This window comes from Orcinus orca, chromosome 2 (assembly GCF_937001465.1).
Source record: "Orcinus orca chromosome 2, mOrcOrc1.1, whole genome shotgun sequence".
Taxonomy (NCBI): Eukaryota; Metazoa; Chordata; class Mammalia; order Artiodactyla; family Delphinidae; genus Orcinus; species Orcinus orca.
The window spans coordinates 167,835,750-167,850,372 of record NC_064560.1 but is presented as its reverse complement, the minus strand read 5'-3'; the positions used below and the strand labels follow the sequence as shown (position 1 = coordinate 167,850,372).

The 14,623-nt window shown below is 39.8% G+C and overlaps 1 protein-coding gene and 1 pseudogene across 4 annotated transcripts in view; one reads left to right on the top strand and one right to left on the bottom strand.

The window, feature by feature from the left end:
* The window catches only part of RAD51B (RAD51 paralog B), a 690,361-nt gene that overhangs the window by 390,570 nt on the left and 285,168 nt on the right, over positions 1–14,623 (bottom strand). The gene's annotated exons all lie outside the window — the stretch shown is intronic.
* On the top strand, positions 4,892–8,126 carry LOC125963687 (60S ribosomal protein L9-like; annotated as a pseudogene).

Below are 14,623 nucleotides of genomic sequence, written 5' to 3'. Positions count from 1 at the left end.
ATCACTCCTGAAGCTTCCAAACTTTCTTTTGTTGCTTCTGGCCTTCGCTAATTCAATCTTAGCTTCTGTTTCCTAACTCATTCCTCCTCCCCATGCTATTGGGTTCAACAACGTAGTTCTACTTCCTTTTAACAGAACAATCTTGGGCCCTTTTATGATGAACACAAGATAACTTCAACCTATACTCCAAACAGGTACATATAATTTCACATCGAAGCTGTTCATCACACAAAGAGTTTCAGAATAACACTAAATATCTCAAGCTTCTCAAAAATATGAATTTAACATTCTATGTAGATTATATTCTAGATTTATATCCTAGTGTTTAGCTAAATGAAAACCAGGGGCCAAACCTAAGTATACTCCAGATGTCTTCCTAGGGTGAGTTCAACATGTACAAAAAATTTTGGACAAGATACACTGTAGCTAAGTACAGATGAAAGCTATAAAGAAAAGGGAAATGCATGAATCACTGTCATGGTATAAATAACTTTCAGGAATTCATTTCCGGACAACTCACTCCATTCATATTTTAATGCTAAATTTAGGAGAATACTATTGAATAAGAACGGCTCAGAATAGCTAATTATAAAATACCTTTCTTTTTTTTTTTGCGGTACGCGGGCCTCTCACTTTTGTGGCCTCTCCCGTTGCAGAGCACAGGCTCAGGACGCGCAGGCTCAGCGGCCACGGCTCACGGGCCCAGCCGCTCCGCGGCATGTGGGATATTCCCAGACCGGGGCACGAGCCCGTGTCCCCTGCATCAGCAGGTGGACTCTCAACCACTGCGCCACCAGGGAAGCCCAAAAATACCTATTTTAAATTATTATTTATATATATGAGATAATATTTCCTATGATCAGTAGATTTTTTTATAATAATAATAATTTGTTGAACACAATATGTATAACAGGCACATTATATAGATCATATAGTGCAATACTCATAATAACCCTAAAGTATTATTATTATTATTCCCATATTACAGAGGAAGAAACAGAGTCCCTAAAAGCTTTAGTTACTTGCCCAATTTACCCTGCCAGTAGATGGCAGAACAAGATATTCAAACCAAAATATCTCTGGCTCCAAAACCTCTGCCCTTTCCAGTAAGATGCACTTCCTGCCTGTTGAAGCAGCTATTATTAGTCTAGTGCTTTGGAAAATTCCTGACACATGGAGTCTGGAGTAGTATGGTGGAAAAACACTTGTGAGCCTAAGCTCTGGCAGGTATGTGACCTTGGCCTAATCCTGTTACTTTTGTAGGCTCTTTTTTCATCTATAAAATTAAGCTTGGGTAGTTAACATCTAAGGACCCTTCCAGTACTAATGCTTTATCAAACTATGATTCTATGAATTATAGACAATGCAAAAAACGTGGAGTGGGAGAAAGGATGAGTGACAGAAGGGTTAACTGGGCATTAGAAACAATATAGCCAAGTAAGTCCAGGATTGAGATAAAACAGAATTGAAAAAAAAAAATGGCTTTGTAGTATTTTATTCCCAACATGAATAAAAAGACTTTATATAGTACCTATAAAGTTAAACAGGATCCTATCACCAAAGAATTTTATCAAATAGACTCGTCTATTTGAATTTAACATCAATTAAAATTTAAATTCTTTGAAATAAAATACAAAATTCATACAGATAGGAGAAACCATCAGACAAACCCAAACACAGACACACTTTGAGTTTTTTTTCACCAGGCTCTGAGAACTATGTGAGATTCCTCTTATATAAACAGGAGTGTGTCGTGCCACAACTACTGAAGCCCATGCGCCTAGAGCCCATGCTCTGCAACAAGAGAAACCACCGCAATAAGAAGCCCGCGCAGTGCAACAAAGAGTAGCTCCCACTTGTTGCAACTAGAGAAAGCCCACGTGCAGCAACGAAGACCCAACGCAGCCAAAAACAAATATAGATAAATAAATAAATTTATTTTAAAAAAACAGGAGTGTGGGTTGGCACTGCTAGGTAGAAGGCAAGATAGTTGATGCAATTTCCAGAAATAGGGGCAGAGAACAACCCACTGTACCTAAAAAGGCTCTCTTCATCAGCCAAAAACAATGACTGGGTGGGAGTTTTGTTCTGCTTTCAATATTCAGGCCAGCAAGGTCAGTCTGTGCACACTGGAATGATTTAAAACCTTTATAATAACATGGCTTCTCCTTATATTCAGCCAAGATTCTTCAAGCAGATTTCCTGATTCTTGCTCAGCTTTCTAATATGATGAGAACCAAGTGTCTCTTTGTTCGGTTACCATCACTAAAAGCCAATACGAGATGTATGCAGACAAGCTCCATGGGAAAACTTCACAAGCCAGAGGTGAAAGGACACCAAAGCTAGCTCTCCAACTAGAGGCCGGATGGACAGCAAATGACCAAGAGCTCTCTGGGCCTTGGGAGACCTAATAGCTTGGGATATACTGTCAGAGATGAGAAGGGGTCAAGTTTCTAGGCTTGTAAGCTCTGGTTATCCATCTTTAGCTCTCCCAATAGATAAATACGTTTTATGTGGAAAAAAGAAAAAAGAGAAGAAGATGAGCAGCCTGGCAAAAGAACCTAAGACAAACCAAATCTTCCACAGGACGCTCTCAGACTAAAAGGCTGAGGAATGTAGAGTGGGGAAAAACTCCCCAAAGAGGGAGGAGAGGGAAAAAAATTAAAGCCATCAGTTCTGACATTTGCCAAGGAAGGAGAGTGAGAACACTCCTCAAACTGCCTATAAACCAGGTAAAAGTGACTGTTGGCTCGGACAGAGTCCACACACCCTAACAACGCCCCACTGCTAAGGCCACCACCCCTGGGCCTCCACTGGAAATTGCAGCTGCTTTCCACAGCCCGGAAAGCAACAGGCAGAATATAGTGACAGCTGGAAGGAAGGGGATTAGGTGAGGACTTGGCATAAATAGGAGTGCAGCCAAAATGCACAAATATGAAGGGAGAGCGACAATTTTCCTGTGTGGTTTGTGTGTGTGGTATGGGGGGAGTTCAAAAGAAGAGTGAGCCAAAGTTCTGGCCTTGATTGCCTGGAGGCTTTGGCAGTCTCAGCCTTTCTCATGGCAGACGGGCCAGGAAATGAAGCTTTCAGCTGTCTGCTTCAATGTTCTCCTCACTGTCACCATTTTCGTGTTCGGCCCCTGGCTCATTTGCATTTTCTTCTTCTTTTGGGGATTAGCGCATACGGGTAGACAAAATCCATTTTGGTTACTCAAGACTGTCATTTCCTCCCACACCTTACTTGTCAACTAAGAACGTCAAGAACATGAAATCCTGCCAGACTACAAAACAAACTATAGAATTAGATGATCTGCAAGGGGCCTTTGAGACCTTCTAATCCAGCCTGATTTTACAGATGGGGAAACTTAAGAGTAGCAAAGGGAAGTAAGGTGATCTGCTGAAATCATACTAATATTTAGAGAGTAGCAAAGTCAGGACAAATATCCAGCTCTCCCATTCCCATCCAGCCAGCGCCCTGTCCAAAAAAATCAGTGTTCCTTTAGGACTCTATCTCAGACAAAATACTACTATTCCCCCACCGAACCCTTTTTAAATGAGGACTTGATAAGAACTGCGTCGTATTCTCTCTCTGTTTCCTCATCAAACACTCACACGTAAGTTTGGTAAATAATTATCCAAAGTGTTAGGTCTTAAGGAAAAGAAAGAGACTTGGAGACGCATATAACTAACAGCACTCAGAGAAAAAACTCAACCTAAAACCAAGCAGAATGCTTTTATTTCCTTTGTTTTAGGAGACAGATCCGAAAAAAGAAATGGGACCTAATTAAACTTAAAAGCTTTTGCACAGCAAAGGAAACCATCAACAAAACAAAAAGAGAACCTACTGAATGGGAGAAAATATTTGAAAATGATACGAGTGATAAGGGATTAATATCCAACATATATAAACAGCTCACACAACTCAACATAAAAAAAAAAAAAAAAACCCATACAACCCAATTTAAAAATGGGCAGAAGACCTGAATAGACATTTTTCCGAAGAGGAAATGCAGGTGGCCAAGAGGCACATGAAAAGATGGTCAACACTGTTAATCATCAGGGAATTGCAAATCAAAACCACAATGAGGGCTTCCCTGGTGGTGCAGTGGTTAAGAATCCACCTGCCAATGTAGGGGACATGGGTTCGATCCCTGGTCCGGGAAAATCCCACATGCCACAAAGCAACTAAGCCCGTTTGCCACAACTACTGAGCCTGTGCTCTAGAGCCCACAAGCCACAACTACTGAGCCCGTGTGCCACAACTACTGAAGCCCGAGCGCTTAGAGCCTGTGCTCTGCAAAGGGAAGCCACCGCAATTAGAAGCCTGCACACTGCAACGGAGAGAAGCCCATGCACAGCAATGAAGACCCAACACAGCCAAAAATAAATAAATAAATAAGATAAATTTATAAAAAAAAAAAAAACCACAATGAGTTATCCCTCACAACTGTAAGAATGGTCATCATCAAAAAGAACACAAGGAACAAACGTTGGCGAGGATGCGGAGAAAAGGGAACCCTCGTACACTTTTGGTGGGAATGTAAATTGGTGTAGCCACTGTGGAAAACAGAATGGAAGTTTCTCAAAAAACTAAAAATAGAACTACCATATGACCCAGCAATTCCACTCCTGGGTATATATCTGAAAACAAAACAAAACAAAACAAACAAACAAACAAAAATCCCACTATTTCGAAAAAATACATGCACCTCTATGCTCATAGTAGCATTATTTACAATTGCCAAGATATGGAAGCAACCTAAGTGTCCATCAAACAGATGAGTGGATAAAGAAGATGTGGTATGTATGTATGTGTGTGTGTGTGTGTGTGTGTGTGTGTATATATATACATATAAATACATACATATATATATAATGGAATTTTTCCCTTTTTGCCAAAAGAAATCATTTCTGATATTGAGAAATATCACATTCTCAGGAAAAGGTAACCAACCTTTAAGGGCTTAAAAGATTCCTACTCTGAAAAGGAGTTTATGAGTGTGGAGAGATAGGTGGAAATATGGCCCCTTGGCATCCACAGGGGATTGGTTCCAGGACACCCCGCATAGACAGCAAAATCCTCAGATGCTCAAGTCCCCTACATAAAATGCCCCAGTACAGTCAGCTCTCCGTATCCACAGGTTCCACATCCACGGATATGCAGGGCCCACTGTATACTGGTTTATACGTAAGGTCATAACAAAGCAATCTCAAATTGTGGTTTCTTCCACTAAAAATTTTCTTTTCAGTACTATGGAAATCATGTTAAAATATGACATTAAAAAATGAAAACAAAAATACCTCACCTCCCTTTGCTGCATCTACTGCAAGAATGAAGACAGTTCTCAACAATCAGACTGTCGACATTCTGGAAATGTCAACATCACCCTGAAGGGATGCATAGTTACTGTGAAGGGCCCCAGAGGAACCCTGCGGAGGGACTTCAATCACATCAATGTAGATCTCAGTCGCCTTGGAAGGAAAAAGAAGAGGCTCTGGGTTGACATACAGTGGGGAAACAAAGGACTGGCCACGATGGGCACTATCTGTAGTTGTGTAAAGAACACGAGCATTACACTGGGGGTCATTACAAGGTGAAGTCTATGTGTGCTCACCTCCCCATCAATATCCTCATTCAGAATAGGTCTCTCGTTGAACTCTAAAATGTCCTGGGTGGAAAAAACATCCACAGGGTATCTCAAGCCCAGAAAGATGAGTTAATTCTTGAAGGAAACTATATTGAACTGTGTCAAATTCAGCTGCTTTGATTTAGCAAGTCACAATAGTTAAAAATATCACAAAAATTGGGGGAATGATATCTATGTCTTTTAAAAAGGAATAGTTCAGCAGACTGATGAATAAGATCTAAAAGTTGTCCAGCTATGGAAACAAGATGTTGGATAATTTCTAAGACCTGTTTGTGATATTTTAAAGATGCAATAAATACCCTCTATTTTGGGAAGGGGGGTGGGGCACTGGACACTTCACTAACTAGTTAAATTAGCTAACTTTTCCTTCCTTCTATACATTTTCATTTAACAGATTCTCTAGTGCTTACCCTTTACCAAGTACTATTCAATTCTGGGAATAAGGAAATTAAAGACAGCACTTCTGTCATAAAGGCATGCAAAGTTAACTGGGGGAAACCAAAATGTCAATGGCATGACCAGAGTAGTACTTCCAGTAATAAAGGTTACTTAGAAAGCACATGGGAGGGGTACCAGGCCAGCCTGGGAAGTTCCAGGAAGGCTAATTGAAGAAGGTGACACCTGAGATGAGGATAAAGGAGAATTGGTAGGTTAAAAAAATAAAAGTAATGAGTTCTTGTTTTATTCTTCATGTTTTTTTTTTTTAATCTAACATTCTCGTTTCATATAAGAATTTGATCTATTACATAAGACTTTGGAAGGAAAAAAATGACATCATTATTGTTATGTCAAAATATCAATAAAACTATTTAACAAAAAGTACTGGAACACATTAAATATCAAAAGACAAAGACACACACAAAAAACCCCAAACACGCAACAATGTACATCAACTATACCTCAATTTAAAAAAAACAGTAATGTTAATGTAACACCCAAACATGAGAGAAGTGGTAACTTTTCAGAGCTGTCACAGGAGCTCATCTATGCATATCTATAAAGAGCACTAACTGTGGGCAAGGCATTCTGCTGGGTGCTGTAGTAGATAAGATAATGAATAAAGATGGTCTCTCTCACAGGGAATTTATCACCTCAATTTACCAGCATGTTCCCTCAGGAGAGAGAAAGGTCTAGAGCAGCAGTTCTCAAACCTTTCCCACCTGGGACCAATTTATACTCTTAAAAACTATTAAGGACTCATAGAGCTTTTATTTATGAGGAATATGTTGACCACATCAGAAGTTAAAACTGATGATCCCAAACTCCCATTCCTTCCTTCCCCTACCCCATCCCTCCTTGGCAACCACAAGTCTGTTATCTATATCTGTGAGTCTGTTTTTGTTTCCTAGATATGTTGATTTGCATCGTATTTTGGATTCCATATATAACTGATATCATATGGTATTTGTCTTTCTCTTTCTGATTTACTTCGCTTAGTATGATAATCCCTAGTTTGGGATTAGCAGCGGCAAATTATTATATATAGTATGGATAAACAACAAGGTCCTACTGTACAGCACAGGGACCTATATTCAATATTCTGTGACAAACCATAATGGAAAAGAATATGAAAAAGAATATATATATGTGTGTATGTATAATGACTCACTCTGCTGTACAGAAGAAATTAAAACAACATTGTAAATCAACTATGCTTCAATAAAATTTAAAAAAGAAAACAAAACTGAATAATTTTTAAGTATTTGTTGATTTGTTTAAAAGTAACACTAATAAACCTATAACCTCAACATAAATAATGTATTTTTATGAAAAATAGGTGCATTTTCTAAAATGAAAAAATTTAGTGAGACAAGTGCCACTGTTTTACAGTCTTGCCAATCTCTTTAATGTCTGGCTTAATACATTCCAATATCTGGTTCTTCATTAATCTGGCTCTTCATTAAAATATCATACTTCACATGTCCTCTAGAAAACTCCACTGTACACTTGTGAGAAAATGAGAATGAAAAAGGCAAATAATGCCTTAATATTATGATGAAAAAAGTTCACCCTCACAGATCCCTTGAAAGGATCTCTGGGAACCCTCAGGTATCTCATCACATTTTAAGAACCACTGGTCTATGGCAATAAAAGTCACATTCAAAACTGGGTAAATAAAGGCTATGAGTTCAAGTTTACTCTACTTGAGGTTTTAACTAAGGGGAAATCTTGCAGTAAGAGTTCCCTATCTAGGCCACTAATTCTAAGAGTGGACTTGTTTTCTTGGAACTGAGACAACCCAGGTTGCATGAATGGGTCCACTCTCTCTGGCACTGTGAAGAATGCCTCCTCAAAGGGCTTGGGCTGGGTGGGTCTTAACACAGTGATGGAGATGACCATATTCCTGCTTTGCTTGGGACAGTCCAGCTTTATTCCCATTGTGCCAGAGTAATTATTAGTAGAGCCCCTTCACTCTCCAAGTATCCAGTTTGGGCGGTAAGTTATATGGTCACCTTGACAATGCCTTGCACAAGTATTCTTCTTCTTCCCACCTTGTGGACAGGTCTAAAAGAAGCCATGCTGGGTTTGGTTTACATAGTAATATTCCTCTAACCTCTCTCCTAAAAAAAAAAAAAAAGCCAATCATGGGAGAAAATTCCTCCCGATCTCTTGGTTTCTATGTCTTCTTTTCCTTTTTAAACTATTGACAGCAACCATTCTCGACAACTCTATACGACAGCACGTGCTGCTTGTTCTCTTGCTATGCACCTAGTTCAGTGTTTGAACTACAGGGTGTCACTTTGCCCAACTATTTCAAATCGGTTGGAATATAACCTATTGATCAAGGGCTACAAATTAACCAGACTGGGTTAACCGCTAGGCCAATAAAACACTAGGCAAAACCTAGCACACAGATTCAACCCATCACCAGAAATGGAGGCAACTCAGTAAGACAAGAGACTTCTTTGAAAAAGTATTAAATCTCCCAGGCCTAATCCTGTGAGCATGGCAGGGGGTATGAAGAGGAATGGAAAAGAAGTGCTGTAAATTCTGAATAGTGAACCTTGAAACTGATGTGAATTTGGCTTTGCATACCCGAGTGGCAGAGAAACCTCAGCAGTTATCCAGTGCTTTTAGAGAGCAGGGTAAAATTATAAGAACATTTTTATGAGTTGTGGCTGGCAAGCCCTAGCCTGTTAAAACTCTTTAAAAACCAATGCCTTGGTGGAGGTAACATTTACTGTTTACTGTAGCTCTGGTTGTTAGGGGTTACTGCTAAGGTCCCAGTTTTCCATGACATCAGCAGCATTCCAAGGGAAGTGTGTGTCAGTGACTTTCAGTAATGACTCCGTTTTCCAAATGTTCAAAGCTTCTGCCAAGCTGCCCTACACCTGCACACCAGCTGAGTTAGAGGAAAAGGAAAAGCAAGATGGATTAAGTGGGATTTTTGTCTGGGTTCCTTAATGAGACTAAAGGCTTCCTTCTTTCAGTGTTTGCTTTGGTGTAATAAATGGATGCCAGTGGCTTTAGGAGTGACATGACTCATCCTTACCTTTTCATAAACCAATCAGACTATCTCTCACAACTTATCGCTATCATATTCTGGACTAACCTTTCGAGACTTTTCTTCTGCGGGAAAAGTTTAGGGCTTAGTGAGAAGATCAGCACGGCATGCCAACACTCTGGGAGGGATTCCGAGGGAGGCATCTGCTGCTCCCCAAATTAGCAGGAAACAGAAGCAGTGAAGAGACATTACTGCGTAGCTGCTAAAAGGATCACCTGGCTTTCAACGTTTCAAACCAGACGTGTCCTCTCAAGGCAGCAGCAGACCTCATTCCAGAGTCTGTCCTCACCAAAACAAGCATCTGGTTAACTTCATCCAGGGGTGCCTACTGCCCACTCAAGAGGCTTGTGACCGGTGCTGTGGCCAATACTAATTGTGCACTTATATAAGACAGACCTTTTTTCCAAAAGGCTTGAAGCATTTTTTTCGGCGTTAAACCCATCAGTGTTCTTGACAACCCTCTGAGAGGTGGCAAAATATTAGTTCAGGTGTGAGAAATTGGGGGATGGGGTTGAGGAGACTTGGTCCTCTGCCAAGAGTAAGGCAGGAGGAGATCTCCCAGAGCCTCAGCCCCACACCTTTACGCCTGTGGTAACTGGCCCCTCTCCAGGCTTGCTCCAGTCTGCCCAGGCTAACCTGCTCTTTTGTCGACCGTCAAAAGGGTTGTGGAATACAAAATTCGTTGTTAACGAGGCAAAGCTTGGAAGCTAGCAAAGGAAAACAAGAACAATTTTATGTAAAGACACAGAGGAATATCCTCTTAAGGGTTTCGGTAAGAATGATTTATGCATTCAATATCTGCTTCTATGAATGACACAAGGTAGAAGATTCAATCTTTCTGTACCTCAGTTTCCTCACCTATAAAATCTAAATATATATATACATATACATACACACACACACACACACACATATACCATTAAAAATACCAGAGATGTTTAGAAATTTTAATAATTAATGTTTTAAACTGCATAGAGATCTTTAAGGGGGGGAATCTCTGAAATGCTAAAAGGTGGCCTCTTTTATAATATATTGCACAGTTCTAGAGGAAATTCCTTTAATTACTGCTATATTTGTTCTTAGGAAATAGGAATAAATTCATACACTTTCAAGTGATTCTTAAAATAAAAGCCTCTACAATTTAAAAAAATAATAATCATCTTTATCTTTGCAGAAACAACAAGGATTTTTTTTAAGCTGTAGGGGTGGCATGCTCTGTGGTTTAGGGTAGCCACAGATAACATAATACTCACAAAAATGTCTGTGTCTAGTAATTTCTCTTAGACTTCATTAAAAAGAATTCAAACATGAAAAAATACTAAAGGAATCATTCTCATTCAACCGTAGATTGCCTTGAAGACTGGAAAACACAAGTTTTTGGTTCAATCCCTGGATTAAACTATAAAAGTCTGTCCAGTGTAATCTCACGTTGAGTCCTGAGCCTGTTTCCTTGAATAATTTTTAAAGAGGGAATTTTACAATTATGGCTTGTTAGCAAGAGACTGAGCTATTACCAATTAGAAAACAAGTCTTTCAATAAACTTTCTGGTACATAGAATGAACAGTTATATCTGAAACTAAATTCCACAAGTCATTTTCATAAATAAGTACATATATAAATTAGGAAGAGGGGGTGTGGCACGGGGTATACCTAAAATGCTTAAATTCTAAGAAAAAAGAATTGAAAAAAAAGAAGTTTCTTTTCTTCCTGAAGATAAAAGATTTAATGAGTGACTAATCCCCCTTAGTAAAGTTCCTTTGGTAATTGCCCTATTCTAAGCCACACTAATTTTGCTAGGAGCCTTTACTGTTAAAAGATGTTGTTTTATGATGTTAAGCTACACACAAAAGCCATGTAACATAATGGCAAAATATGCTTCCGATTTTGTTATGTTACCAACCTATACTTATCCAGAAATTCTAACTGCCAAGTGTCTTTTACCTAACACAGACAGCATCTTTCACCACCCTCCCTTTCCCACATAAAGTAACAACGTCATTAAGAGTGGAAAACTGGGAATAAAAACTGAGCCCTGGAAAAAAATACTAAATGGGAATCTGCCTCCAGCTCTGCAAATTTTCAAACTTGACCTGGCCTCTCGGGTCTGGAAGCTAGACTTCTGCGCCCAGAATATGGCTGGATGAGGAAGGCAGTCTCAATTCACACCCTGAGGGCTAGGAGCAGAACACACACTCCATACAGACCTCTAAAGAGGTTCAGGGGCTTGTGTGACCGAGAAGCCTGTTTTAATTGGCCCTTGGTGATGTCATGCCCATGTCTCCAGGGCCCAGGAAATGCACCATGACTAAAGGAGCACCTCATTTGTGAATACACATTCCATCTCAGAGGAGCAGCAGCAGGCAGAGTTTCAAGGCAACGAAGACCCAGTTAGAGAATGCCAGCCAGTCAGCCGCGCACAGAGGGCCTTCAGTTGTCCTGAAATAGACTGCTCTTGTTCGCTGCCTCGGAAAACCCTACAACTACCTGTATCCCTGTGGCCTGTGTAGGATAGTAGCCCTAAAACTGGGTTGTTTTGTCTTTTTTTTTTTTTTTTTTTTTGCTGTGTTGGGTCCTCGCTGCTGCATGCAGGCTTTCTCTAGTTGTGGTGAGCGGGGGCTATTCTTCGTTGAGGTGCGCGGGCTTCTCATTGCAGTGGCTTCTCTTGTTGAGGAACACGGGCTCTAAGCGCATGGGCTTCAGTAGCTGTGGCTCGTGGGCTCTAGAGCGCAGGCTCAGCAGTTGTGGCACACAGGCTTAGTTGCTCTGTGGCATGTGGTATCTTCCCGGACCAGGGCTTGAACCCGTGTCCCCTGCACTGGCAGGCAGATTCTTAACCACTGCACCACCAGGGAAGTCCCTAGGGTTGTTTTGTCTTTTAAGTTACTCTCTTTAGGGAAAGAAGAATGGTCACTGTAATAGGGCACACATCCTTCCAGATTTCTATCAGCAAACCTTCTCTGTAAAGGACAAGATGATACAAATGGCCATATGGTCTCTGTTGAAACACTCATTTCTGCCCTTGCTGTGCAAAAACAGCCATAGACGATACATAAATGAATAAACATGGCTGGGTTGCAATAACATGTGATTTACAAAAACAGGCAGCAGGCTGATTTGGCTCACTGGCCGTGGTCTGCTGACCTCTGTATTAAAGAGTGGACCACTCCTTCCTCTGCCACATACTCAGACCAAAGTACTCTCAAATAAGGGTGCAGTTACAGGAAAGGATGTGAAGGAGTTTCCACAATATACCTGTGATAGCTACCCTATCTAGAACCTAAACACAGTTTACAGAGAGGCAATCTAGCCCATGGTTTCAGAACGTAGGCTCTGCAGTCAAATGACTAGGTTACAAATTCTGACTTTGCTACTTCTGCATTTAAAGCCTTGGACAAGGTATATTATTCCTATGATCCTTGGTTCCTTCATCTGCAAAATTGGGTTCCAAACTGTTCCTACTCAATAGGGTTAATATGAAACTTCAATGAGATAATATATGAATAAAGCTTAGCCTAGTGCCTAGGATATTGGAGTGCCCAATAATTACCTGACACTATTGCTAGATTTTTTTCTAAGCAACCATAATTACTACTCTTGATCGCAGCAGGCCAAAGTGAAGAGGCAGGTTACCACAAACGCTAGTACACGGTGAATTTCTTTCCAATTCCATTCATATCTATTAATGCTATCATCATCTTTAGTAGCTGCATAGAATTTCACAGGGAATGCACCATAACTGGACCAAATGCCAATTGTTCAACATCCGTTTGCTGTCTTCTTGCCATTATAAACAACAGTATGATAAACATCTTTAAACATGCACCTGTAAACACTTCGAATTCTGTTCCTTGGGGCAAAAAGGTTTGCACGTTTTAAAGAACTTGAAATTATTCTGCAAATTGGCTCTCCAGAAAAGTTATACTAATTCCTATTTCCAACAGCACTGAAAGAGAGGATCTGTTTCCTAAGATTCTTGACAATACAACTACTTCGTTTCACCACTAAGACCCAGAGAGGTTAAATGAAAAAACTAAGAAAAAACTAAGACCCAGAGAGGTTAAATGACTTGCTTAAATTTAATGAAGAATGCTTAATGTTTCCTTTGGCCTACAACTTTATAAAGCATTTCATAATTATTCTGATAATAGCTAATCTTTCCAGAATCCATATAATTAATTATTATTATTAAAATGCCATTTTATGGTTGAGAGAGCTGGAGCCCAGAAGTTGACTTAGGGTAGCCAAAGTTCTCCAGATAAGGCAAAGGATACAGAAGAACATGATCAAAATAGAAATAAACTTCATCCTATTATCAGGCCATGCCAGGCTCACTATAACATCTCAGGCAAAATTTACTTTTCAATCAGGAAACTATTCTCGGGAACTAATTTAATTTTCCCTTCTCGTGGCAAATAGGTAATCCAGAGACTTTTTTTTTTCTTTGCTGTTAAAATAAATAAGCCTATAAAACCAAACGTCCTTTTCTCACAAGAAAAACTTAAAACCTCTGAGCTTTTGACAAGACAGTCACAGACCTAGGCATTTGTTAAGGCTATTTTCTTCACTCTACCTATTATCTTGCTTTTTTTCTTCTTAACACTTACCACAATTTGAAATATATTACTTATTTGTCTGTAACAACTAAGTTCCATTAAAACAGGAACTTGCTTACTAGTCTTAGTCTTGTTTATTATCTTTTCAGTACCTAGAATACTATGTGGAGCATAGCAAGTAACTGATAAAGATTTACTGGATGTATAAATCCTCCTAGATGCCATCTATGTATTTCCCTGGCTGTACAACCTACAAGGTAGGCAGGCAGGCTTTGGCATTATATATTAATAAGAGTTATCATTCCCTATTTACAACACTGCAACAAACAAACAAACAAACAAAAACACCAGAAAACAAAAAAACACCTTCCTAATGGAGAAGAGCAGCCTGTCCCTCACCTGCAGAGTTTGTAGACAATTATATCCCAATCCAACCCCCACTATCAGTGGGACCATGCCACATGCTGTCATACCACGATCTCCCACCTTACCCTTTCACCTAGGAGATGCTGCTACTGTTAGCCCGTGCAAGTGTGTGCACTTGTTTTATTTATTTGGTTGGTTTGTCTTCAAAAGAGCCTCCTTGGTGGGTCACTAATTAGACAGAAGTTCTAAAAAACAAATGCACCACCTGTTGACTGTTTTATTGAAAGATGTACTGAATGTCATAGTTGACGACCCAACATCCATTCTGTCTCAAATGACTGATCTAGCCCTATGTGGCCCAATATGGCATCCACTAGCCATATATGGTTGAATTTAAATTAATTTTAACTATTCAGTTCCTCATTGGCAGTAGCCACATTTTCATTGCTCAAAAACTGCCATATGTGGTTAGTGGCTACTGTACTGGACAGTGCAAATATAGAATACTTCCATGACTACAGAAAGTTCTGTTGGACAGCATGGAGTCTAGT